This window comes from Mastigoproctus giganteus, chromosome 3 (assembly GCF_048544385.1).
Source record: "Mastigoproctus giganteus isolate SK-2022 chromosome 3, ASM4854438v1, whole genome shotgun sequence".
Classification (NCBI taxonomy): Eukaryota; Metazoa; Arthropoda; class Arachnida; order Uropygi; family Thelyphonidae; genus Mastigoproctus; species Mastigoproctus giganteus.
The window spans coordinates 10430887-10455708 of record NC_143577.1 but is presented as its reverse complement, the minus strand read 5'-3'; the positions used below and the strand labels follow the sequence as shown (position 1 = coordinate 10455708).

Genomic DNA, 24822 nt, shown 5'->3' with positions numbered 1-24822 from the left:
AGGGAATATTTTTCTCTGTATATAAATAAATTTCAGCCTAATAATTTAAAATTTAGCTTAATCTATAAAATTTAAAACTTAAGATTTCAAAAAAAAAGAAAAGAAATGAAAAGGGAGTAAACGTAACAGGTAGCAGAGTGGCGCAGTGGAAGCGTGCTGGGCCCATAACCCAGAGGTCCGTGGATCGAAACCACGCTCTGCTAGCCGCTTGTAATTTTGTTTATACTCTGACATTCTCTTTATGCTAGAACATACGTATACTAGACGAGTTTACATTCAGGATACGTTGGTAGCATGAGTAGATTTTTCTAAGTCGGAATGGAAATTTTTTAAATATATTTAAAAGGAACAACAAAAAAAAATTAGGAGAAACATTGAACACGGTTGAAGAAATTAAACGTGGACAAGACAAATGCACACCGCAGTGGGAGGCTGTGTTACTTTGTCTTCACATGCAGATGTGGATGCCATCTCTCTCTCTCTTCTACCCCCCCCCCCCCAAAGGGAGTTTCGAAGGCAGGAATCTGCTGGGAAAGTCATGGCATTCGTCTTCTGAGCTACAGAAGGAATGATAATGGTTGATTTTCAGAAACGAGATGCCAATATCAATGCCAAGTATTATTTTAACCTACTGAGACGTTTGCACGAGGAGTTGAAGCTCAAAAAGCACGGGAAATTGTCCAAAAGAGTCATCTTGAATCAAGACAGTGCTGGTGCACATCATGTGACTGTGAATTTAAACCATTACAACAACCGCCCTACTTACCGGATTTGGCTCCATTGGACTACTTTCTATTTCCAAATCTGAAAAAAGTCTTGAAACTGTGATGGATGCAGTCTACAACTGGTTTGAGTTAAAATTTTCTGAATTTTATTTGAGCGGGTAATGAGAGATAGTCGATTAGGGGAGTTAAACATTACATTGGCTAGTGTCGTTTATTAACTAGTCAAACTCAACGTTTTATTTCAGCCTACATTTGTAAGTAGTGTTGAGTACGTTTTAAAAACAGAACACTATCATATCATCGAAAGGTGGTGGGACTTGACGACCAGGTTTTTGAACGTTTTTGTTAGACACCTAGGAACACTTATACGCATGGTTAAGGAGGGCATATCCCCCTCCCCCTCCCCCACATGAATACTCCCCTGAGATAGAAAACTATAAAAAACGGGAATAAAAATTGTTTTTATACCTATATACAGTATATGGAGAGGAGAGGCAGAATGAGATAATAACTTTCGTTTTATTCTGTTGTGAAGAAGCGAACTGCAGTAACGTTCCAAATGAGAACGTGGAGGAAAAACCGATGTACTATTTTATGCCATTAAATGTGATAATTCTCAACTTTCTTTGAGCATTATCATATTATGTATACATTTCCAAAACTTTATAAAGAAAACGTTTCATTGAATTTTTACAAAAAAAGTCACAAACATAAGTTTCACTCCTTATCTTTTAGCTCAATTTTCATGCCACCATTCTAACAGAGTAAACGCATAATCCAGTATTCCATAAATGTGTCTTCGTGGTTCTTACCGTAAAATACGCAAAAAGATTCTTAGAATGACTTGTGTTTCTGCAATTTTATATCTCTTTATTTTTTTGAAAATTTTAATTTTTGTGTTCCTTTAAACTAATACATTTTGTTTTAATGATGCAGATGCTTCTATAATGTTCTGTTTTCTATTGGCTTTAAATGGAAATGGAAATAATGATTTCAACCATTTCTGCTTTGCAATTTGCAACGTCTGGGGCTACTCCAATCAGTTTTTAGCAGAACAGAGCAATCCAGAACGCTAACGAATACTTTACTATTGAAAACTAATTATATTTTATATTTTATTACCAACCGTATGAGTATTGCAAGAATTAGAAGAGATAATCTTATTAGGCTCAGCAAATAGTCCACATAGGCTTGTCTCATCCTGTCTCCATGAAGTTCAACAAAATATTCCATCTTGAGATGTTTACAGAAGGCGTGCTTAGAAGAAACAAAGGCATGAAAAAGCAGATGAGGTGGCCGAGTGGTTAAGGCGATGGACTGCTAATCCATTGGGGTTTCCCCGCGTGGATTCGAATCCCACCCTCGTCGGTTATCTTTAAAATCTTTCATTGTTTTGAATCTCCTTGCTTTGTAATTTACTTCTGGTCCCAGAAAAATCGCTGTACACAGGTGCATCGACTGTGTGATCTCTTTTATAAGCAAACTGCTTCCTTGTGGCGTGTACCTGTTTAATCGAAGTATTAAGCAGGTACAAAATTATTAGAGCCTCAGACCAACAAAAAGAGCCAAATCAATAGCTAACGTGCAGCAGAACAAGTTAGCTGTTTGTCGAAAGTAAATCGCTCGTTGAAATCACCCGATAAGCGAAATTTAATTCTCACTTTCTGTTTTTCATTTTTCTGTTATATTTCTTGTTCAGTTTGATTTCTCTATTGCAACAGGTGAGTCCTATATAATTTCATTCTACTGTGAGGAAGAAACTGGAAGCCTTCTCTTATTATTACGATGACTGGATTACTTTCTGCAAGAATATCTCCTATATTCTAGGTTCGATTGTTTCCGAAATAATGGTGTTGAAGATATTTAAAATAATTTCTGACTGCTAAAATGAAAATAGTTTTCAGTTGATTTTCAATTGGGATTCAGTTTCTACATAACGATATCTGGAGAGTGAACACCAACCAAAAATGATTTATAGAAAATAAAAGAGAAACGGCCCACTAGTAAGGATTGAATTCACGATTCCTGGTTTAAGATCAGTTCTCTTACCACTGAACTATAGAGATAACGCTGTTAGTAATGTTTTGTTATTCATATTAGATGCTGATAAAATTGATTCCAGCAGACCTCTGGTTACAGTGAGGAGAAATTCAACTAGCAGTTCAAGGTCACCCACTATCTCCAACTCCTTTCTCTAACTTCGTATACGTTTCACCAGCCCAATTATTGGTGCCAACAACACCTTGTCTTTCTTAAACCAAGAGTTTGTAGTGTAGATGGCAAGCTCTAAAACTGCGTATACTTGAAACTGTGGCATTAATTTCTGTTTAATAAATAGAAACAAACAGAAATATTATAATCCTTTATATATTGTAAAATTATGTTAGAATATTGTCCTAAATTAGAAAAATTGCGATGTTAAATTACAGAATTAAAAACTATATATATGTATAGATCGTGACATAGATTCCAAAAAATTGCACTTCATCATCACTTGAAAAATCACTGAAAAATTTCATATTTGTCATCTTTAAATTGAAAATAATTCGTTCTATTGACTGGTTCGTATTCCTGCTTTAGGAAGTCTTATTCCTGAATTTCCTCTGCAAGGGAAATACTTTTCTCCAGTCACAGAACCTTCACGGTAGAACGATGGAGATAATCACCGTTCTTCCGATTCCGGGTGGTAAAGGTCCGAATTCGAATTCCATCAATGACCCGAGGAAATTTTAGGGGCCTTTTTCAAAAAGTTTAATTTATCTCAGACAATAGTTGCATGTTTTTTCCCCTATTGTTATCTCGGGTTTTACGTCCAAGGAAGAGACAAATCGACCATATAGAATACACCCAATTAACAAAATAGAGACCTTCGTCACTTTGAAGCTAAACACATACATAGTAATCATTGACACAATGAGTTTGCAGAGGATCCTCCAATAAATTTCCCGTATCCCTTATTTTGAAAGCAGGGTTTTTTATTGCAACTTCTGTATTTCACTGAAGATTAGACCGTTCAGGCTTCTCTTTTGTTTTTTTATTCCATTTTTGTTCTCTTTTTTTGTTTTTACAAATACAAGCCGTTCATTATGTATAGCCCTTTTACTTCTAGGAATTCTATTAATCTTGCTGCTCTTTTATATCTCTCTCTCTCTCTCTCTCTCTCTGGATAATGTAATGGTTTTAATTCTTGCATCTGAACAAACTTGCCTTTGTAAAGAGTTGTGCTGCTATTGCACTACTTTCAACAGTATTGTCAACCAGTTTCGTCTAATATTGGCAAAATTACTTGTCGAAAATGATGAAAGGAAGAAAGCTTGAAAACGATTACTACTGGAAAATGATGAAAGGAAGCATCTAAAAACTTCGGAACAACTGTTTTTGTCTGGGTGTTGCCCTAAAGATCACCTTCTATCAAATGAGCGACCAGTTGTTCCTGAAAAAGGCTCTCATAACAGGCTCATCTTTGGAGAGGCTCAGCTTTTGGAGATGGCTAGCTATTTGAAAATAGTTCAATGGCATGGTAACTCGCCAGTTTGGTCTACTAAGTGAATTCAGACCATTGCATTACATGTTCAGTTTAAATCCTTCTGTTCTCCAAACAGATAAAAATATGACCACTGGATCACCTTTTCGCTGTTGCAAAATGTTTATTTTATTTATTTATTCTTATTTTATTATTTTATTTTTGCTAAAACTGCTGAAATTTAAAGTGCAGGATTTTACACAGTTTATTATTCTATCGGCAGACCTACATGAACTTTAAAGGCACTTTACGGATATGAAAGTGTCTGAAAATGAATAAATAAATCTTATTACCAGAGAGTGAAATAAATCTACGGATCTGAGAATGATGGGGTCCATTCGTTTCCACTGCGCCACTCTTTACTGGTGGTGTGCTATTTTACAAATGATCATTGTGCAGTTCACTCATGCAATATAAGAAAGCCATTTCGACACGAATTTTCTTTTTAATAATATATTAATGAGGTTTAGCCGAAAAATGATTGGCTTAAATGAGAGAAGAAGAAGAGGCAGTTACAGGGTGTTCTTTAATCTGTTCTGTTTCCATCAGGCGGTTATGTATTTATTATTACTTTTTATGATCATCTTTATATGGTAATTGGGAATAGTGTCTCTCATCGAGTATGTGCAAATGTAATATCTAACTTGGAAAGTCGCGATGTCGAATGTGTAAGGCACCACATTCCAATTATTATCCTCCCCCAGGAAGAACTCTGGCATTGACTGTCAATAGTATTAAAATTTTGGAGACGCTAGCTACTTGAAAATAGTGCAATGGTGTGATAACTCGTCTAGTATTGTCAACAATACTCGTGGAAAATATCGTCAGACAAAAAGAAGAAAGACCCCACATCATCGGTGCTTCTCCCATCCTCTAGTAATAATGCATGTAGTCCTTCAATTGATTCACTCAAACTAGCCTCTCACAACACCAATCGATGTTTGCTCCAACGATCAGCTATTCTCTTGATACAAGCATATTTTCTCACATCTATGATGTATTCGTCCTTCACTATTTTCAGTTTATGTACCTTTACGTGTGTGTGTGTGTCGTCGACCTGGAGTTAGGATTCCATCAGCATTTAATTTACTCAATTAATTTAAGGCCGTAAATTCTTAAATCGAGTCTCCTAGCAGATGGCTAGTTTCTTGGCAGCACAACTTGCAGTACTGCAGCCTTTTTGGTAAGGATATCCTTTTGTATCTTTAACTAATTTGTCGCTCCTATCTGCACCCGTTTCAGCCCTTCCGCTTCCTTCCTAAATTAGGTTTTCGGAGTTGGGCGCAATACTCGAGATACTCGCTAACCATTGCCTTATAAAAATAATTACCTTTCTGTTCCTCCTGCAAAATTCCTGTACGTCGTTGAAAGAACTCCCATGAACTCTTCTAGCAACCTGTCTACACACTGCTCACAGAACTTCATGTCGGACTGTCGCACAATTACCCTCAAGCCTTTTTCTTTCTTCACGAACTTGACTGTGGTATCGTCAAATTGAGAAAGAAAATCGTTATAGCACAATATTATATATAGGAGATGTTGGTTGTATTGACATATAGCAGAGTGGCGCAGTGGAAGCGTGCTGGGCCCATAACCACAGAGGTCTGTGGATCGAAACCACGGTCTGCTAAATTATTTTTGAATTTATTTGTATGATTTTTCTCCGTCTTCATCTTTCATACAACTTATGAACTGAAAATTTGTTACTGTGTAAATTTGACTACAAGGTTTCTTTCAGCAAGCCAGTCGTTGATTTCTGGAAGAAGTTGCCCTCGCAGGTATTCGAGGCTGAACGTGTGAATGAATTCAAAGCTCAACCTGTGTAAGGAGGGAAGCATATGATTTGTGGTTTCTTACCTACTTGGTGGGTTTTTTTTTTCTTGCCAGGCCAGTAAAAGCCTGTGGCCTCCTTTCATTATATGGCTAATACTATTACTCTTACTGTTATAGTACTTTGTTTTAATTATGCAGATTCTTATGTAATTGATTTTTTTTTGTTACTTTTAACTTAAATGGAGATAAAATAATTATTTCAACTATTCCTGCTTTGCAATTTGCAACATCTCGGGCTACTGCGATCAGTTTTTGGCAAAATAGAGTAATCCTGAATGCTAATGAACACTCTCTTCTTCTTCTTCCAGTGACATAGTTCCCTGAGGAGCTGTTGTAGCCACCAACAAATTCCTCAGACTCCATTGATCATGTGCTATACGAGTGGCATCGCAAAATGTCACGCCCAAAAGTTCACTGATCCCATCCTTCCACCTAGTTGCTTGTTTTCCTTTAACAGCAGTTTTTGGAGGTGGTTTTATTATGGTCTCTGTGGCATCAGATAATGTCGTGGTATGCCATTGCCTACCACATGGCCGATTTTGAAAGGGGCTGGCTTTAATCATAGGAAGAGTCATCACGCATCCCTCGAGATGCTCTTGAAGAGGAAAGGTGACTACAGCAGAACCCCGCTTAGTTTAGAAGGGTGATTACAACTGGTTTTCGCCTGGTTTTCAGAGGTCTTCTATGTATATAATATATGTTTATAATGAATACTCTGTTGCTGTTAAATGTTTACATTTTATTACCAACATTATGAGAATTTCGAGAGAGAATATAATCTTACTAGGCTCTGAAGATACTCCACATAAGCTTGTCTCATCCTGTCTTCTTAAAGTTTAACGAAATATTGCACCTTGATGATGTTCGTTCATGTAGTTCAGGCACCAAACTTTTGGGAAGTTTTCAGAAGGTGTGCTGAGAACTAACGAAGGAACAGCGTAGCAGACGAGGTGGCCGAGTGGTTAAGGCGGTGGACTGCTAATCCATTGGGGTTTCCCCGCGTGGGTTCGAATCCCATTTTCGTCGGATTATTTTTAAATCCTTAACTTTTTTTAAAAAAATCTATCATTGTTCTTAATCTCTTTCTTTCTTGAAATTTATTTTTGTTCCCACAAAAAATCACTGTAAACAGATGAACCGATTTTGTGTGATCTCCTTATAAGCAAACTGCTTTCTTCTCGTCTGTACCTCCTTAACCCAAAGTACAAAATTATTAGAACCTCAGACCAACAAAAAAACCTGTAGCAAAAAAAGTTCTGTGTTTCTCGAGGTGCGAACCACAGCAAATATAAACACCAGAAACTTTGTTTCTTACTTATTTTTATGAATTCATTTATTTGAAATGATTGGCCATCCTTGTAATTTGTAGAATCTCATCTTATCAAGTATAACGCCTTAACTGTAACATTCATTTCCCTTTTTATTTTCGTGATAAAATATTTGCTTTTTAACATAACCACGTGCGTCTTTTTAGTATAGGACTAGTTTTTCTTTTACAGTAACGGTTTTTGATAGTACTGTATTATGTTTAAAGAATTACATTTTAATATTACTACAATTACACATTGTAATTTTAAACATCTTATGTCTTACATAAAGTCTAATTTTAATAAATTTAGTGCGTTGAAGTAGGTGGCTAATTTTAAAACTAAATTAACTATTAAAAGGTTTGCTGTATTCTCTACAATTATTCTAGGGTTTGGCAAAAAGAAAAAGGTTGAGAACAACTAACCTGAACTCAATGGGGTTGAGAATGTAATCCTATTTGCTTACCACTTTTCTTTTCAGCCATTTATCCATTAAGAGAACATAAAGGAACTCGTGTTGTCAGGATGGCCGAGCGGTCTAAGGCGCCAGACTCAAGCTTTCTTCCTCCCAACGCATGTGGCTGTGATTTCTGGTCCACGTATGTGGGCGTGGGTTCGAATCTCACTCCTGACAGAATGTATTTTTCGATTAGTATACAGAATGTTCAATTTGATTTCTCTAATGTTGTCTACTTTCTTTGCACTTTTTCCATTTATTAACATAAAAAGTACATTTCACTTTCTGATCTTCGTTCTCTTATTTTTGTTACTAAGTCCGCCTATTTCTTCCAAAGAATCAACTTGTATGCAATCTGATTGTCCAGAAAGGCGTACAAGGGATACATAACGGAGACACGTGATCTTGCCTGCGCAAGTTAAATATTATTATAATATCAACGAGAAATAATTCTCGTTGATATTACGTTCTTTGGATCACGAATATCACTTGCGACGCTAAAGGTTTCTTCTCCCATCCCACTGTTGAACCTCTTACTAGTGCGAATATTCTGTAAACTGTTTCAAGCCTATGTCTATTCCAGGTCAAATGGACGATCAGCAAAGCACCGCTGGTTGAGGTATTACACTTTCGCAATAATATGTTTAATATAAATAGGAGTTGAGGGGTTAGGAATCATCCTTTATATACATGAGGCCTCTTTTTATTGCGAAAAGATGCGGAATGGTGAAAAGGGGTGACATTCTCAACCTTGAGGTCCTTGAGGTCCTTGAGGTTGTCACAGACATTCTCTCAGATATGCCAGACAAGCTGTACTTGCTACCTGGGAGACTAAACCGCTGATGGAACTGATATTCGAGTGACACTCAAGTCAAGTGGACCCAATTTCGGCGAATTCCGGACGGTCTGTGACAGCCAAACCCTGTGCCTTCACCACCTTCACGATGGTGTGACTGTTAGTAATCTGGGTATAACCTCCATGCACAAGTACATGGTGGGTGACTACCCAGGTGTGAACCAACGTAAGCAGAGGTCGAAGTGTGGCGCCCGCACCACATGGAAGAATGCCGTCCCTCTATGTTACCAGGCAGTACTAGGTGGTAGATAACTCTCATCATCCGGCGCAATACCACCACTTTGCTTATTGGAGGCTTGAAGTGGTGGAACTCATGTTTAGTCTCTAGAGCTAAGTTCCGGTCAACCCTTCCCTATCTCTTCCATCATTCAGTATGATTGATGACTTTTGAGGTTATGATGAACATCGTGGCGAGATCCAATATTCCTTACATTTCGAGGGTTCAGCTCTAAAACGGTATTCGCAGGCCGGCCGCTAGTTAATACACCGGACCGAACCTATTGGTAACTCTTTAAGGGGCTTCCGGATCAGCTAGTGTATAATCTTGCTACCTCTACTCTGCCAGATAGTGACTGGAGGGAGTCCGAGTAGTGGGCACGCGGGGAACATTGTCGAGGCCATGTTATGTCAAGGATCTGGGCATGTTCTTACCATGTGTACGCCATATCCAAAAATTTCATTACTTAATACAGCATGTCCCACCCACTTTTTCTTATTATTGAATACACCATGAATTGTCAATAAACTTACGAAAAGATCTAAATCTCCGAAGCACTTCTTTATTCATTTCAGAAATATACGTGGTCTCAATTCTAATCTCAACGATGTCCATTTCCACTTGCAGTCTGCCAAACCCCATCTACTTTTTCTGACAGAATCTCAGTTATCGGTTGATTCAACTACTGCTCATCTCAGATGCCCTAATTATTCGCTGTATGATTCCTTTCGCCTCAAATGTGGTACTTGTGCATATGTCTGTTCTGATATTCCCTGTCAGAGACTTGGCAATTTGAAATCTCCTCTCTTTGATCTTCTCTGGCTTAAAATCTCTACCTCATTCTGTCAAATTCATCTGTTGTCTCTACCGTTCTCCCAACTCCACTAATCACTTGGAGCTCTTTGACTTCCTCTCTTTGCAACTTGACTTTCTCCAGTCCAACTTTCCTAACAGTGAGGTAATTTTTCTTGGTGATTTTAACGTTCATAACTCCAGCTGGCTCCCGTTTTCTAGTCACCCATGTGACTTTCTTTTCTTTCTCCCATGTATTAATGATCTTGGTAAAACACCTCCCACTATTCCCAACACGCTCCATTCAATGACTCCTGTGGTCTTCCGTCGAAAGGATGTCAGAAGGATTTTGACGATTCTTGATGCTAAGAAAGCTCCAGGTCCTGATGGTATTTCTTCACTTGTTCTCAAAACCTGTGCTCCTGAACTTACTCCTATTCTTTGCCGCCTTTTTTCACTTTCTTATTCCAAAGGTGTTTTTCCTTCTGCTTGGAAATTTGCTCATATCCAGCTAGTTCCAAAAAAGGGTGACAAATCCCTGCCATCCAATTATCGTCCCATTGCAATTACTTCTACTCTTTCTAAAGTAATGGAGAAATCAATTAACCGGCAACTCTTAAACTACCTAGAAACCTTCTGTCTGATCAACGTCAGTGGATTCCGTTAGTATCGATCCACTGGTGATATTCTGGCTTATGTTACCCATTTATGGACTAATTCAATGGAAAGGTTCGGTGAAACACAAGTAGTTGCTCTTGACATCTGAAAGGCTTTCGATCGTGTTTGGCATAAAGGTCTTCAAAACAAGCTTCCATCTTATGGTTTCCAACTGTTTTTAGTAATTGGTTACCTAGTTTTCTCTCTGATCGCTCACTGAGGGTGATGGTAGATGGCTCTCTGTCTTCTAACTTCTCCATCAATGCCGGTGTCCCCCCAAGGTTCAGTTCTTTCCCCCACGCTTTTCCTCTTGTATATTAATGACCTTCTTCCATTGACTGGAAATCCTATCCATAGTTTTGCCGATGATAGCACATTGCATTCCACTTTCCATTTTGAGAAACCTTGTCTTGCCCAATCAGCTTCAACTTCTCGAAAATCTGCAACCAATTCCTTAAATGCCCATCTCCAGATAATTCTCCAGTGGGGCAAAGACAACTTAGTTGATTTCGACCCTTCTAAAACTCAGTCTTGTCTTATATCTCGCAAAAAGGATTCTTCTGCTCCTATGCTTATCTTTAGTGACACTCCGATTTCTAAGCAAAATGATATATATCTTTTGGGGATTACCCTGACTTCTAAGCTCTGTTGGCACAAGCACATTACAAATATTGCTTCCTCTGCATCTAAAAAAACTTGGTTTTCTCTTTCGCTCTCGCCGTTACTTTTCTTCCCAACTGCTGCTTACTCTGTATAAATCGCAAATCCGCCCTGCCATGGAATATTGTTCCCACATTTAGGGGGCATCACCCCAGATGAAACCTCTCTCAGGCTTCTTGATTCCATTCAGAAGAGGGCAGTTAGGTTAATTAATGATTCATCTCTAACAGAGTCTCTCCACTTGCTGTCTCATAGACGTACTGTTTCTGCTGCATGCGTCTTCTGCAGATACTTCCAAGGACACTGTTCTTCTGAATTGGCTTCTATAATTCCCGCTCTCTCTTTCAAAACAGTCCGAACACGTGCCGCCACCAGCCAACATCCAATTGCTGTCCAACTTCAAACTCCCAGAACCAACTTTTCATCTTCTTCTTCGTTTATTCATTCAACTGCCAGTTTCTGGAGCCACATTCCTTCATACTCTTGATATTTAAGGAGTCCTTATGTGCTGTAATGTAATAACTAGATAATATGTTTAACTTAGCTTAATTTTCAGCACTCACCTCCTTCCTTCATACGTATTTCCTGAAAATTCCAGTCTACAGAAGTTCAAGTCCAATGTCAACAAATATCTTCTTTCGTCTTCTCAACATCCAACCCAAGCATAAACCTCCAACCCAAGCATAAACTTCTTTAACCTCTTCTGTTTCCATCAAGCGGTTATTTATTTATCGATATTTTTTTATGATAACGCTTATATGTTAATAGGGGACAGTGTCTATAATCGGGTATGCGTAAATTTAATAACTGATTTTGAAAATCGCGATCACGAAAGTGTGTGAAGCACCCCATTTCAATTCTTGTCCATTCATCCACATATCTTGCATTAATTACATATCGTTAGAATTAGTAGTGGAAAATGGTGCAAAGAAGTAAACTTATACATCGTCAGCCAAAAAGAAAAAAAGAATCCACATCATCTATGCTTCTCCCACCCTCTAGTGATAATTCTTTTAGCCCTTGCATTTGTTCAATCAAACTACCCGCCCTCTCACAACACGAATCGCTGTTTACTCGAATATTCAGTTATTCTCTTGATTCAAGCAAATTTTCTCACATGTGTGCTGCATCCATCCTTTTCCAGTTTCATTTTTTTCCTGTTGTGCGTCTTCCGGCGTAGAGTCAAAATTTAATTTACTCAATCAATTTAAGATGTTTAGCACTTTAATCAAGTCTCCTCGTAGGCGCCTAGTTTCTAGGCGCTGCAATTTGCTGAACTGCAATCTTCCTTGTTAAATATCTAATTTTGTATCATAGACTGGTATTGTTGTTCTCTGCACCCGATTCACATTCTTCCTAAATCGAGGTTACAAAGAACTTTATGCAGTAACTGCATAAATACGTAGTAACCATTGCCTTATAGAAATAATTATCTTTTTGTTTCTGCTGGAAAAATTCCTGTATGTTATTGACAGAACTCCCAGCAACCTATCTACACACTGCTCACAGAACATCATGTCGGACTGTACAATTACCCCAAGCCTTTTTTCCTCCACTACTTTGAGTGTGATACTGCCAAATTGAGAATGAAAATCATTAGGGCACTATATTATATTGTGAGGTGGTTGTTACCTTTTCAAGTAGCAGAGTGGCGCAGTGGAAGCGTGCTGGGCCCATAACCCAGAGGTCCGTGGATCGAAACCACGCTCTGCTAAATTATTTTTGAATTTATTTGTCTGATGTTTCTCCGTCTTCACATTTCATACAACCTGTAAACTTATTAACTGTATTTTTGTAAATTTAGCTGCAAGATTTCTTTCCTCCAGTGAGTCGATGATTGCTAGAAAAAATTGCATTGGTAGGTAGTTGGGGCTAACAGTGAATGAATTCAAAGGTGAACTGGATAGTTACTGGTGTCAGTAAGGAAGCATATAATTTGTTTTCTTACCTACGTGGTGTTGTTTTTATTTCTTCCCAGTGAAGCAAAAGCATGTGGCTTCCTTGCACTATATGGCTGATACTATTATATGATACTAATGATGAAGGTTCTTAAGTAATTGATCTTTTTTTTCTGTTACCTTTAACTTAAATGAAGATGAGATAATTATTTGAACAGTTACTACTTTGCAACATCTGGAGCTACCCCGATCAGCTTTTGTCAGAATAGAGTAATTCTGATTGCTAATGAATACTCTGCTACTGTTGAATGTTTATATTTTATTACCAACATTGTGAGAATAAGAAGAATCAGCGAATTAAAACTGAACACTAGACTCTAAAGATACTCCACATAAGCTTGTCTCATCCTGTCTCCTTAAAAATTTAAGAAAATATTTCATCATCGTTCATGTACTTCATGCACCAACCTGTTGGAATATTTACAAAAGGTGTGCTTAGAAGAAAGGAAGGACTACAGAAGCGGACGAGGTGGCCGAGTGGTTAAGGCGATGGACTGCTAATCCATTGGGGTTTCCCGCGTGGGTTCGAATCCCATCCTCGTCGGTTATTTTATAAAACCTATACTTTAAAATATATCATTGTTCTGAATCTCCTTTTTTTTTCTTGTAATTTACTTCGGATCCCAGAAAAAATCGTTGTAAACAGGTGGCAAAACCGTGTGATCTCTTTTATAAGCAAATTGTTTCCTTGTCCTCTGTACCTGCACTTGGGTTAAGGAGGTACAAAATTATTAGAGCCTCAGACCAACAAAAAGAGCCCAATCAATAGCTAACGTGCAGCAGAACAAGTTAGCTCTCTGTCGAAAATAAATCTCCGGTTGGAATCACCCAATAAGTGAAATTTAATTCTCACTTTCTGTTTTTCATTTTTCTAATATATTTTTTGTTCAGTTTGATTTCTGCATTGTAACATGTGAGTCCTATATAAGTTCATTCTACTGTCAGGAAGAAATGTGGAAGTCTGCTCTTATTATTACGATGATTGAATTACTTTCTGCCAGAAAATTATCTCCTATTTTCGAAGTTCGATTGTTTCCGAAATAATGGAGCTGAAGAAGATATCAAATAATTTCTGACTGCTAAAATGAAAATAGTTTGAGTTGATTTTCGATTGAGATTCAGTTTCACAAAGATATCTAGAGTGAATGCTGACCAAAAATGATTTATTAAATAATAATAAAAGAGAATTTTTAAATCTTAAACGAGCCAATATATAAGGATTGAATTCAGGAATACTGGTTTACAAGATCAGTGCTCTAACCACTGAACTATAGAAGTAACCCTGTTAGTAATGTTTTGTTATTCATGTTAGATGCTGTTAAAATTGAATCCAACAGACCTTTGATTACAGAGAGGAGAAATTCAATTAGCAATTCAAGGTCACTCACTAGCTCCAAATCCTTTCTCTAACTTCGTATACGTTTCACCAATCGAATTATTGGTGCCAACAACCTTGTCTTTCTTAATTAAACCAACTGTCTGTAGATGGCAACCTCCCGAACTGCTTATACTTTAAACTGCGGCATTAATTTCTGTTTAATAAATAGAAACAAATTTCTAATAATTATGTTAGAATATTGTCATAAATTACAAAAATTTTGATGATAAATTACAGAATTGAAAAAAAACAAAAAAAAAAAAACAAGATTGTGACATATATTCCAAAATATTACACTTCGTTATCATTTGAAAAATTACTGAAAAATACAAAATTTGTCATCTTTAAATTGAAAATAATTCGTTCTATTGACTGTTTCGTATTCTCTCTTTAGAAAGGCTTATTCTTGAATTCCCTCTGCAATGGAAACACTTTTCTATAGTCACAGAGCCCTCACGGTAGAACGATAGAGATAATCACTGCCCTTCCCATTTGCGGTGGAAAAGGTCCGGATTCGAATTACATCAATGACGCGAGGAATTTTTTGGGCTTTATTCAAAACGTTGTTTATTTCGTCTCAGACAACAGTTGCATGTTTTTTTTCCCTACTGAGAACTCTGGTTTTACGTCCAGGAAAGAGGCAATTAACGAAATTTGCCTTGTCGATTTTAATATAATAGCTGACTTTCCTCACTTTGAAGCTAAACATTCTGCAACCTCTCTGTTTCACTGAAGACTAGAACTCCATGGTTTTTTATTCCATTTACATTGTTTTCTTTTGTTTTTACAAAAACAACCCGTTCGTTATGTATAGCCTTTTTACTTCTGGGGATTCCATTAATTTTGCCGCTCTTTTATCTCTCTCTCTCTCTCTCTCTTTCTCTGAAACCACATGAAAACATGAAACCACACGTGACATACACACGGGAACCTAACAAAATGTGCAATGGTCCTTTACACGCATTATCGAGTTTTAAATAATCATTTGTAGACTGCGCTGTTAGACGAACTTGCGAGGGCCTTGATTGACTTAATTCGATGACCACGGAATCGCCATTTTGGGGTATGGACCAACAGAAAAATTCTGCTGATCTCGCTTAGACCGATAAACACGGCCACGTTGTTAAAAATAGCATACAATTTTGCCAAAGCTTGTGATCTAATGTGAGCTGCAATGCGGAAGGTTACATATAAAAAATTCTGAACAGCTGTTTTTGTCTGCGTGTTGCACTAAAGATCACCTTCTATCTAATGAGCAACCAGTTATTCCTGAAACAGGCTGATCTTTTAAACAATGTCCATTTAAAATTTTGGAGAGGCTACCTATTTGGAAATACAGCAACTTCCGACATACGTTATGGTTGTGTTCCGCGGAACTCTACTTAACTCGGAATTTCCCTAAATGCTTATGCACTCGCAACTATGTGCGCTGAATTTGATTGAAGCAAAAAAGAAATGTTTGATGAACATGTAAATAGAATTATTTATTCAATTTTGTTATCTCATGCGCAGGAAAAATTACAAATTACAAAATTATCAAATTACAAAAAGAGAGAAGAGACTGGCATAACGTCAGCAAGTTTTACCTTTCGAGCATCGTTGCCAGAATTAACTGTCCACGCTACTGCGGAAGTTGAGGGCTGTGGAGATTTAGAAGGGGTTTTTTCCAACACATCACAAAATTTCTCTGCAGCTGCAGAATCGGCACTGGCGACTTCACCACATACTATAATGTTTTGGAAACCAGCGCGATGCTTGAACCTATTAAACCACCCATTGTTTGCCACGAACTTGGTTTGGGGTTCGCCGTACTTATCCTTAATATCTGCTCACAGAACATCATGTTGAAGTATACAATTATTGCCTTGGTTTTTCTCCACTACCTTGAGTGATACTGCCAAATTGAGAATGAAAATCATTATGGCACTATATTATATATGTGAGGTGTTCATTGCCTTTGCATGTAGCAGAGTGGCGCAGTGGAAGCGTGCTGGGCCCATAACCCAGAGGTCAGTGGATCGTAACCACGCTCTGCTAAGTTACTTTTGAATTTATTTGTCTCATGTATCTCCGTCTTCACATTTCCTATAACGTGTAAACTTATGAACTGTAAATTTATTATTATGCAAGTTTAGCTACAAGATTTCTTTCATTCAGCGAGTCGATGATTGCTGGAAAAAATTGCCTTGGCAGGTAGTTGAGGCAGACAGTTTGAATGAATTCAAAGGTGAACCGGAAGGAAGCATATAATTTGTGTTTTCTTACCTACTTGGTTGTTTTTTTTTTATCTTCCCAGTACAGTAAAAGCCTGTGGCTTCCTTGCACTATATGGCTGATACTATTACTATTGCGGTATTTTGTTTTAATGATGAAGGTTCTTATGTAATTGGCCTTTTTCTGTTACCTTTAACTTAAATCAAGATAAAATAATTATTTCAACCGTTACTACTTTGCAATTTGCAACATCTGGGGCTACTCCCATCAGCTTTTGGCAGAATAGAGATAATTCTGAATGTTAATCTCTGCTACTGTTAAATGTTTATATTTTATTACCAATTATAAGAGCCCGTCACCACCAAATACGGAGGATGCGGAAAGGTCAGTGAATGACCACCGCATATTCCCGGAGCAATATGGCCTTAGTTGCTAATGCTCCTAAAAACCAAATAACAAACAAACAAACAAACCAATTATAAGAATTACAAGAATCAGAGAATATAATCTTACTAGGCTCTGAAGATACTCCACATAAGCTTGATTCATCCTGTCTCCTTCAAATTTAACAAAATATTTAATCTTCGTTCATATAGTTCATGCACCAACCTGTTTGGATCTTTACAGAAAGTGTACTTAAAAGAAAAATTTCGACACAAGCAGATGAAGTGCCGAGTGGTTAAGATGATAGATTGCTAATCCATTGGGGTTTCCCCTCGTGGGAAAATCCCATCCTCGTCGGTTGTTTTTAAAGCCTTCACTTTTTTTAAAAAAATCTATTATTGTTCTTAATCTTCTTCTTTCCTGTATTTTATTTCTGCTCCCACAAAAAATCGTTCTAAGCAGGTGCAACGATTGTGTGATCTCATTGTCGAAAGAAAATCGCTCGCTGAGATCAGGCAATAAGTAAAAATTCTCAATTTTCTGGTTTTCATTTTTCTAATATATTTTACATTTATCTCGACTTCTCTATTGCAAAAGGTGATTGCTATGTAAGATCATCATCCTACTGTGACGAAGAAACGTGGAAATCTTCTCTTATTATTACGATGACTGAATTACTATTTGCCAGAAAATTATCTTTTTCCTTCGTGGTTGGTTTCCGAAATAATGGCATTGAAGAGATTTAAAATATTCTCTAACTGCAAAAATTAAACTACTCTTGAGTTGATTTTCGATTGGGATTCAGTTTCTGAGCAAAGATATCTAGACAGCGAACGGCCGACTAAAAATGATTTCAATAATAAAACTTAAACTAGCCTCTAGTGAGGATTGAACTCACGACCCCTGGTTTACAAGACCAGTGCTCTAACCACTGAGCTATAGAGGCGCTGTTACTACCATTCTATAGAGGCGCTCTTACCACCGACCTTTTATTAGTCATATTAGATGCTGATAAAGTTGAATTCGAGAGACATTTAATTACACCGAGGAGAAATTCAGATAGCAGTTCAAGGTCACTCACTAACTGCAATTCCTTTCTCTATCTTTGTATACGTCTCAGCAACCCAATTTGTGGCGCCAACAACAACCCAATTTGTGGCGCCTTTCCTCTCTCAAACTGACAGTTTGTACTTTATATTGCCACCTTCCCAACTCCGTATACTCTAAACTGCTGCACTAATTTCTATTTATTTAGGTAGAAACAAACACAAATATTATAAGCCTTTATTAAATTCTAAAAATTATGTTAGGATATTGCAATAAATTACCAAAATTACGATGTTAAATTAGGCAATTAGATTGTGACATATATTCCAAAAAAATTACTTTTCATCTTCATTTTAAAAATCGCTGAGAAATATTAGATTTATCATCGTTTAAATTGAAAATACTGTAATTCGTTCCGTTGACTGGTTCGTATTTCCTATTTAGAAAGTCTTATTGCTGATCTTCCTCTGCTGAAGTTTTAGGGTTTTTTTCCTTTGAAAACGTATCTTAATTAGTCTCAGGCAATAGCTGCATGTTTTTTTTTCTCCTACCGAGAACTCCGATTTTTCACCCACCGAAGATTGACCACACAGAATATACGAAATTAATATAATAGCTGACCCCCCTCATAGTCTTGTACTTAGTAGAGTCGTATCTTATCAAGTATAACTCCCTCATTGTAACATTAATTTGCCTTATTATTTTTGTGTCAAAGATTTTTGAGAGGTATACCTAGTGGTTGAGCAGTTTTAGAGCACATTTCAATAAATATTAATAACAAATAACTGAACTTATTTATATTCATAATGATTATTTTGTGTTTAAATCTGTTTTTGCGAGCAATCAGATTTAAAATGCATGGATAATGCAATGGTCTTAATTCTTACAGCTGAAAAAACTTGGCCTTGTAACGAGTTGCGTTGCTATTGCACTATTTTGAACAGTTGTTTTAGGATTTTTGGCACATCAGCAACTGACGCCATATTGCACCGCATGTACATGTATTTGTCTCCAGATTGCGTTTGTTCTGTGGTCGATTTGTTGTGTACTGGATGAAAAACTCGAATATCCGGCAACAAAAAACCATGCTACCCGCGCTTGAGACCGACTAACCCAACCACGTTGTGAAAAAGACAAATAAAAATTCATCGTATCACTGACGAAATTAGAACTCAATACAGCTTTAGCTATATTAGAAATCTGAAAACTGATCTAAAAATTTCTGAATAATTATTTTTGTCTGCGTTGTCAGGCCCGGTCTTAGGCCGATTGGACCCAATCGGGCCCAGCGCTCTTGTAGCCCCGTACATGGCAGAAAAATTAAAATTAAACGAACAAAGGAAAAAATAATGGATGAAAAAATGAGATAAATGAAACGAAAAGCAGAAGGAAAAAAGTTTTTTTTAAAGTTTAGTTAAAGAATCTATATATTTAATATGGAAGCCGTTTTCTTTACTCCGTCAGTGTGAACGATAGGCTTAACCGATGGGACTGGAAGTGGTCTCAAATTGAAGATATTTCTTCCTAGGTGTGCATAAAGTTGTTAAAATTTAAAATTTCCAATTAGTTTTAATTTACGGAACGGGCCACTTTTGTACTACAAACAAGCATAGTTCAACATTCACTTCATAGATGGAGCCACAGGATGATGTTAACTGTTAAACAAACAATTGTCTTAAGTTATTATTATTATTGTTATTAGCCATATGGTGCAGGGAAGCCTGAAGCTTATGCTGCACCAGCCAAAAAAAATTTCTGAACTACCCTGAGAGAGAGATAAAAGGGAATCACCAATTAAGAGAAGAATGATGTGAGCCATTGGGGTTTGATAAGGCATTTTTTTTTCTGATTTGCTGTTTAACTGATTAACAATTTGCACGTTCGCACAATCGTGTGCTTTGTTCTGAAAAAAAAAAAATAATAATAAATAATAATAATAATAATAAAATAATAATAATAAACTCTGCTACCAGCTGCGAAATTCTCTACTATCGCTGTCTACCTTAAAATAAGAACTAATCGTTAGGATTCCATTACAGCTCACTATATAAATAAATAAATATTCATTTATTGCAAATACCGCAAGCCCATCACAGCACATGGCTAAAGGTAGATAATAATACAAAGGAAATAACATAAAATAATCGAATACGTATCAGGTTTCATATAAACATTAATAACTAGGAATTATTCATTGAAAAGGCCTCTGGAGTCAGAAACTCTGTATGTAATTCATCAGTAATGCTACTAAATAACACTGACTCGAATCTGTAAAACGTCTTTATTATGATAAAATAAAATAAAATACATGCGTACTGATTGTATAACTATATGTTAAAATATTAAAACAAAATAAAATAAATGTTGTATAACAAGAATAAAATTCAATAGAATATATAAAATTAAAAGCTGTTTAAAACCATTAATACGGGAGCTTTTGGCATCAGTGGCTGCCTTCATCAGCTATAGTGGTTGCAGGATGACCGACAATCTATATGTACCCCACATCTCACGCATGTATTTTATTTTATTTTATCATAATAAAGACGTTTTACAGATTCGAGTCAGTGTTATTTAGCAGCATTACAGATGAACTAGGAATTATAATTATGATTTAAAAAAGAATTTGCAGAACATGACATTTGGCTTTCAGTTGCAGTTACTGGGTTGGAGACATGCTCCTGTTTTTATTTCTCTTCATTTTATCGGATATCTGACTCCTGTAGGCTTCAGAGTTGAATAACCTGTTGCATTCAATGTTGTGATGATTTATGAGGTGAAGGGATGCATTGGGGAACATTCTGTCCATTTGTTTGAGTCTGAAGAGGTTGGATTTGAATTGCTGGTTTCTTGAATTTTCCCTGTTTGGAGCAGCTATTATATTGGCTAAGTTTAGTGAATCGCATGCAGAAGTGATTAACTTTGCAAGAAACATGACTCCAGACTCGTTGATCATCTGTTGCAGAGGTTTTGTTTTTAAGTTTTCATAAAGCTGTTGCCTGGATATTGTATGGGGAAAACGAAGCTTAATATTGAGCCATTTAAGAACCCAATATTCTAGGCCAAGGAATTTCTTGATGGTTACTCGAGGAGCACCAGACCAGATTTCGGAAGCATAGGACAGAATGGAAAAGATGCATCTTTGAACATGCTTAATGACTGTTTTTCTATCTTGAATCGTTGCTGTTTATTGTTTGATTAACCATTTTGCTTTTTGAATTATATTGAGCAACATATGCATTAAAAGTGGGTATTAAAGGAGAGATTTTTATCCAAAACAACTGGAATGTCTTTGTCAGCATAATCATTTGGGATTGGGACATCTGCAATTTTTATTTCTATGTGGTTGGGTTGTTTCTGAAGGGAATAAGTAATTTGAGCAGATTTGCTCGCATTTATAGTCAGATTGAGATCTTTCAGATACTTGATGATTTCACAAATCTGTGAATTCGCATCATTGATAACTTTGCGAATATCATCACTGGCTTTGGAGATTATCAATAACTTTAAATCATCGGCATATGCCAATAGATTTGGATTTTCTTGAAGAAGTGGTTGAAGAGATGCTGAAAATATAATTCTGGAGAGAACGGCTCCTTGAGGAATGCCTGTTGAGGTTGTGACGAGAATATTGTCAGTACTAGTGGGGAAGAGGAGAAATCTGCGATTTAGGCTGCACTGAAGTTAGTAAATAATCATTGTGTCAACGAGAAAACGATTTTTTAGTATTTTAAAAGCTTTTTTGTGACCTATGTTGTCGAAAGCACCTTTGATGTCAAAGTAAAATACAGGTACATCTCATTGTGCCTTATCTTGAAACGCAGTTTGGATGCGCAAATGGTGTCAGCTAGGCTTGTTGTTGTTATTGTTGTGGAGCGCCCTCTAGGACCAAAATGCATATTGACAGGTGCATTAGCCAAGATTGCGTGTTGAAGATATGGGAGCATGATTTTTTTCAATAATTTTAGTAATAATTGACGAAACAGCAATTGGTCGATGGCCGGGATGGTTATTACTTTAAGTTATTGCCGGGATGGTTATTACTTTAAGTTATTGCCGGGATGATTATTGCTTTAAGTTTTCCATTGTCTTGGAAGGAATGGCTGGGATGTCCCCACGTTGCGCCCATGAGCTCAAAAACTCATTGCCGTTCGTTATGTTTAATACGTTCAGAACTCATCATTTTATTGTTATCGTTGTCAACTTCCAGTTTATTTGTTTTTAGGTTATTTAAGGTAACTAATTTAATGATTTAGAAGTATGTCACAGTCAAAATGCTAGTCTGACTAGTCGTGTTGAACGTACCTTGCGGCAAAGAGAAACACGCCTTTTCGTGTTTCTGCAAATGTATTCAGGATCGTTTTGAAAGACCGATACTGAATACATTTACACGTATATATTGATACTATATGGATACTACATTTCTTTAGGACATGTAGAGGTAAACTCTGCTACCAATTGCGAAATTTTCGCAAAGAGTACAGCTAGCTATAGCCATTGCATACGATAGGCTTAACTGATTTGATCTCAAATTGAAGATATTTCTTCCTAGGCGTGCAGAAACATGGGAAAACGTAAAAATTTCGAATAGTTTTATTTTACAGAGCGGGCAAATTTTATCTACTAGCGCTGCCTACCTTAATAGAAAGAATAGTTTTATTCTACAGAAATAAGAAATGAGAAAGGATTCGACGCGTACTGGCTTACCTTCTTGCGACAAAACACGGACTATATTTCTGTAGGACAGCTAGAGGAAAAACTACGCTACCAATTGCGAAATTTTCCGGATGGGTACTGCTAGTTGATTTTAAAACGTTTTGAAATCGCATGAGGCTCCTGTGACACCTGAAACAATGACCTTTTTAGATATGTTTAGAAAATATGATTAACATTTTATCAATGAGTACAAAGGACGCAGAGTAAAATAGTGTTTTTATTGACAGACCTCCCATGAATTGTCCTAGCAGTCTGTCTGCACACTGCTCACAGAATTTCATATCGTACTATACAGTACCCCCCCCCCCCCACCCAAGAGTTTTTCTTTCTGCATTACGTTGAGTGTGGTACCGCCAAATTGAGAAAGAAAATGGTTATGGCAAAATATTATACACATGAGGTGTTCGGTGAATTGGCATATAGCAGAGTGGCGCAGTGGAAGCGTGCTGGGCCCATAACCCAGAGGTCCGTGGATCGAAACCACGCTCTGCTAATTTATTTTTCTGATTTTTGTCTATCTTCATCGTTCATGCAATGTGTAGGCTTATAAATTGTAAATTTGTTATTTGGTAAATATAACTATAAGTTTCCCTCGCATGTAGTTGAGGTTGGCAGTTTCTATGTATTCGAAGTTCCCTGGATACTTAACTGTGTGAGGAAGGATGCATATAATTGTGTTTTCTTATGTACTTTTTTTTTTTTTTTTTTGCCAGTGCAGCAAAAGCCTGTGGCTTCCTTGCACTATACGGCGAATACTATTCCAATATTTTATTTTGATGACTCAGGTTCTAATGAACATGTTCTGCTTTTCTGTTGAATTTAATTTAAATGAAGAAAAAATAATTACTTCAACCATTCCTGCTTTGTAATTTACACCATTTGAGGCTACATAATCAGGTGTTTTGCAGAATAGAGTAATTCTGAATGCTAATGAATATGCTGCTACCGTTAAATGTTTGTATTTTATTACTAACATTATGAGAATTACAAGAATCAGAGAATATAATCTTACTAGGCTCTGAACACACTACACATAAGCCTGTCTCATCCTGTCTCGTTAAAGTTTAACGAATAATTTCATCATGATCACTCAATACACTCATTTAGTTCATGAACCAACGTTTTGGGATGTTTACAAAAGGTGTGCTTAGAAGAAACGAATGTGCATGAAAGCAGACGAGGTGGCCGAGTGGTTAAGGCGATGGACTGCTAATTCATTGGGGTTTCCCCGCGTGGGTTCGAATCCCATCCTCGTCGTTTATTTTTCAAGCAAGGCTTCTTTTTTGAAAAAAATCTATCGATCGTAATCTCCTTTCGTGTAATTTATTTCTGCTCCCAGAAAGAAATCGTTGTAAACAGGTGCAAAGATTGTGTGATCATTTATTAGCAAACTGCTTTCTTATGCTCTGTACATGCTGAACCTAAGGGTTACACAGATAGAAAATTATTAGGGCCTGGTACCACGAAAAAAGTACTACTTAGATAATCCTGATCTGCAGCAAAATAGGTTAGCTCGTTATCGAAAGAAAATCGCTCGTTGAAATCACCCAAAAAGTGAAAATTCTCACTTTTCTGTTTTGCATTTTTCCTAATACATTTTGCGTTCACTGGGTTCCTAATACAATTTGGTTTCTAACGTGGAAGTCTTCCCTTATTATTATAACGAATGAATTTATGCCAAAAATATAGCTCCCTCTCTTCGTGGTTGATTTTTCCCCGAAATAATGGAGTTGAAGAGATTTAAAATATTTTCTAACTGCTAAAATGAAACGAGTTTTGAGTTGATTTTCGATTGGGATTCAGTTTCTGAGAAAAGTTATCTAGAGAGTGAATGACCGACTAAAATGATTTATTAAATAATAATAAAAAAATAAATAAAGCCCCTAGAGAGAATTGAACTCACGACCCCTGGTTTACAAGACCAGTGCTCTAACCACTGAGCTATAGAGGCTCTGTTATCGTCATCATATTGGTAGTCATGTTAGAGGCTGATAAAATTGAATTCAAGAGATTTGGTTTGATTTGGTTTGGTTTTTAATGGCGCATTGGCAGCTAAGGCCATAATGCGCCAAGTCAATGAATTCAAGAGAGATTTAAT

The 24822-nt window shown here is 36.8% G+C and overlaps 7 non-coding genes across 7 annotated transcripts; 5 read left to right on the top strand and 2 right to left on the bottom strand.

Moving 5' to 3' along the window:
* Positions 1-2011: 2011 nt before the first annotated feature.
* Positions 2012-2093, top strand: TRNAS-GCU (transfer RNA serine (anticodon GCU)). Its single transcript has one exon. It is a non-coding gene; the product is annotated as a tRNA-Ser (tRNA).
* Positions 2094-7025: 4932 nt separating this feature from the next.
* On the top strand, positions 7026-7107 carry TRNAS-GCU (transfer RNA serine (anticodon GCU)). The gene has a single exon. It is a non-coding gene; the product is annotated as a tRNA-Ser (tRNA).
* An 800-nt stretch (positions 7108-7907) lies between these two features.
* TRNAL-CAA (transfer RNA leucine (anticodon CAA)) lies at positions 7908-8022 on the top strand. The gene is made up of 2 exons: positions 7908-7945; positions 7977-8022. It is a non-coding gene; the product is annotated as a tRNA-Leu (tRNA).
* Positions 8023-13448: 5426 nt separating this feature from the next.
* On the top strand, positions 13449-13529 carry TRNAS-GCU (transfer RNA serine (anticodon GCU)). Its single transcript has one exon. It is a non-coding gene; the product is annotated as a tRNA-Ser (tRNA).
* A 4305-nt stretch (positions 13530-17834) lies between these two features.
* Positions 17835-17907, bottom strand: TRNAT-UGU (transfer RNA threonine (anticodon UGU)). Its single transcript has one exon. It is a non-coding gene; the product is annotated as a tRNA-Thr (tRNA).
* Positions 17908-23899: 5992 nt separating this feature from the next.
* On the top strand, positions 23900-23981 carry TRNAS-GCU (transfer RNA serine (anticodon GCU)). The gene has a single exon. It is a non-coding gene; the product is annotated as a tRNA-Ser (tRNA).
* A 621-nt stretch (positions 23982-24602) lies between these two features.
* On the bottom strand, positions 24603-24675 carry TRNAT-UGU (transfer RNA threonine (anticodon UGU)). Its single transcript has one exon. It is a non-coding gene; the product is annotated as a tRNA-Thr (tRNA).
* Between the last annotated feature and the right edge of the window lie 147 nt (positions 24676-24822).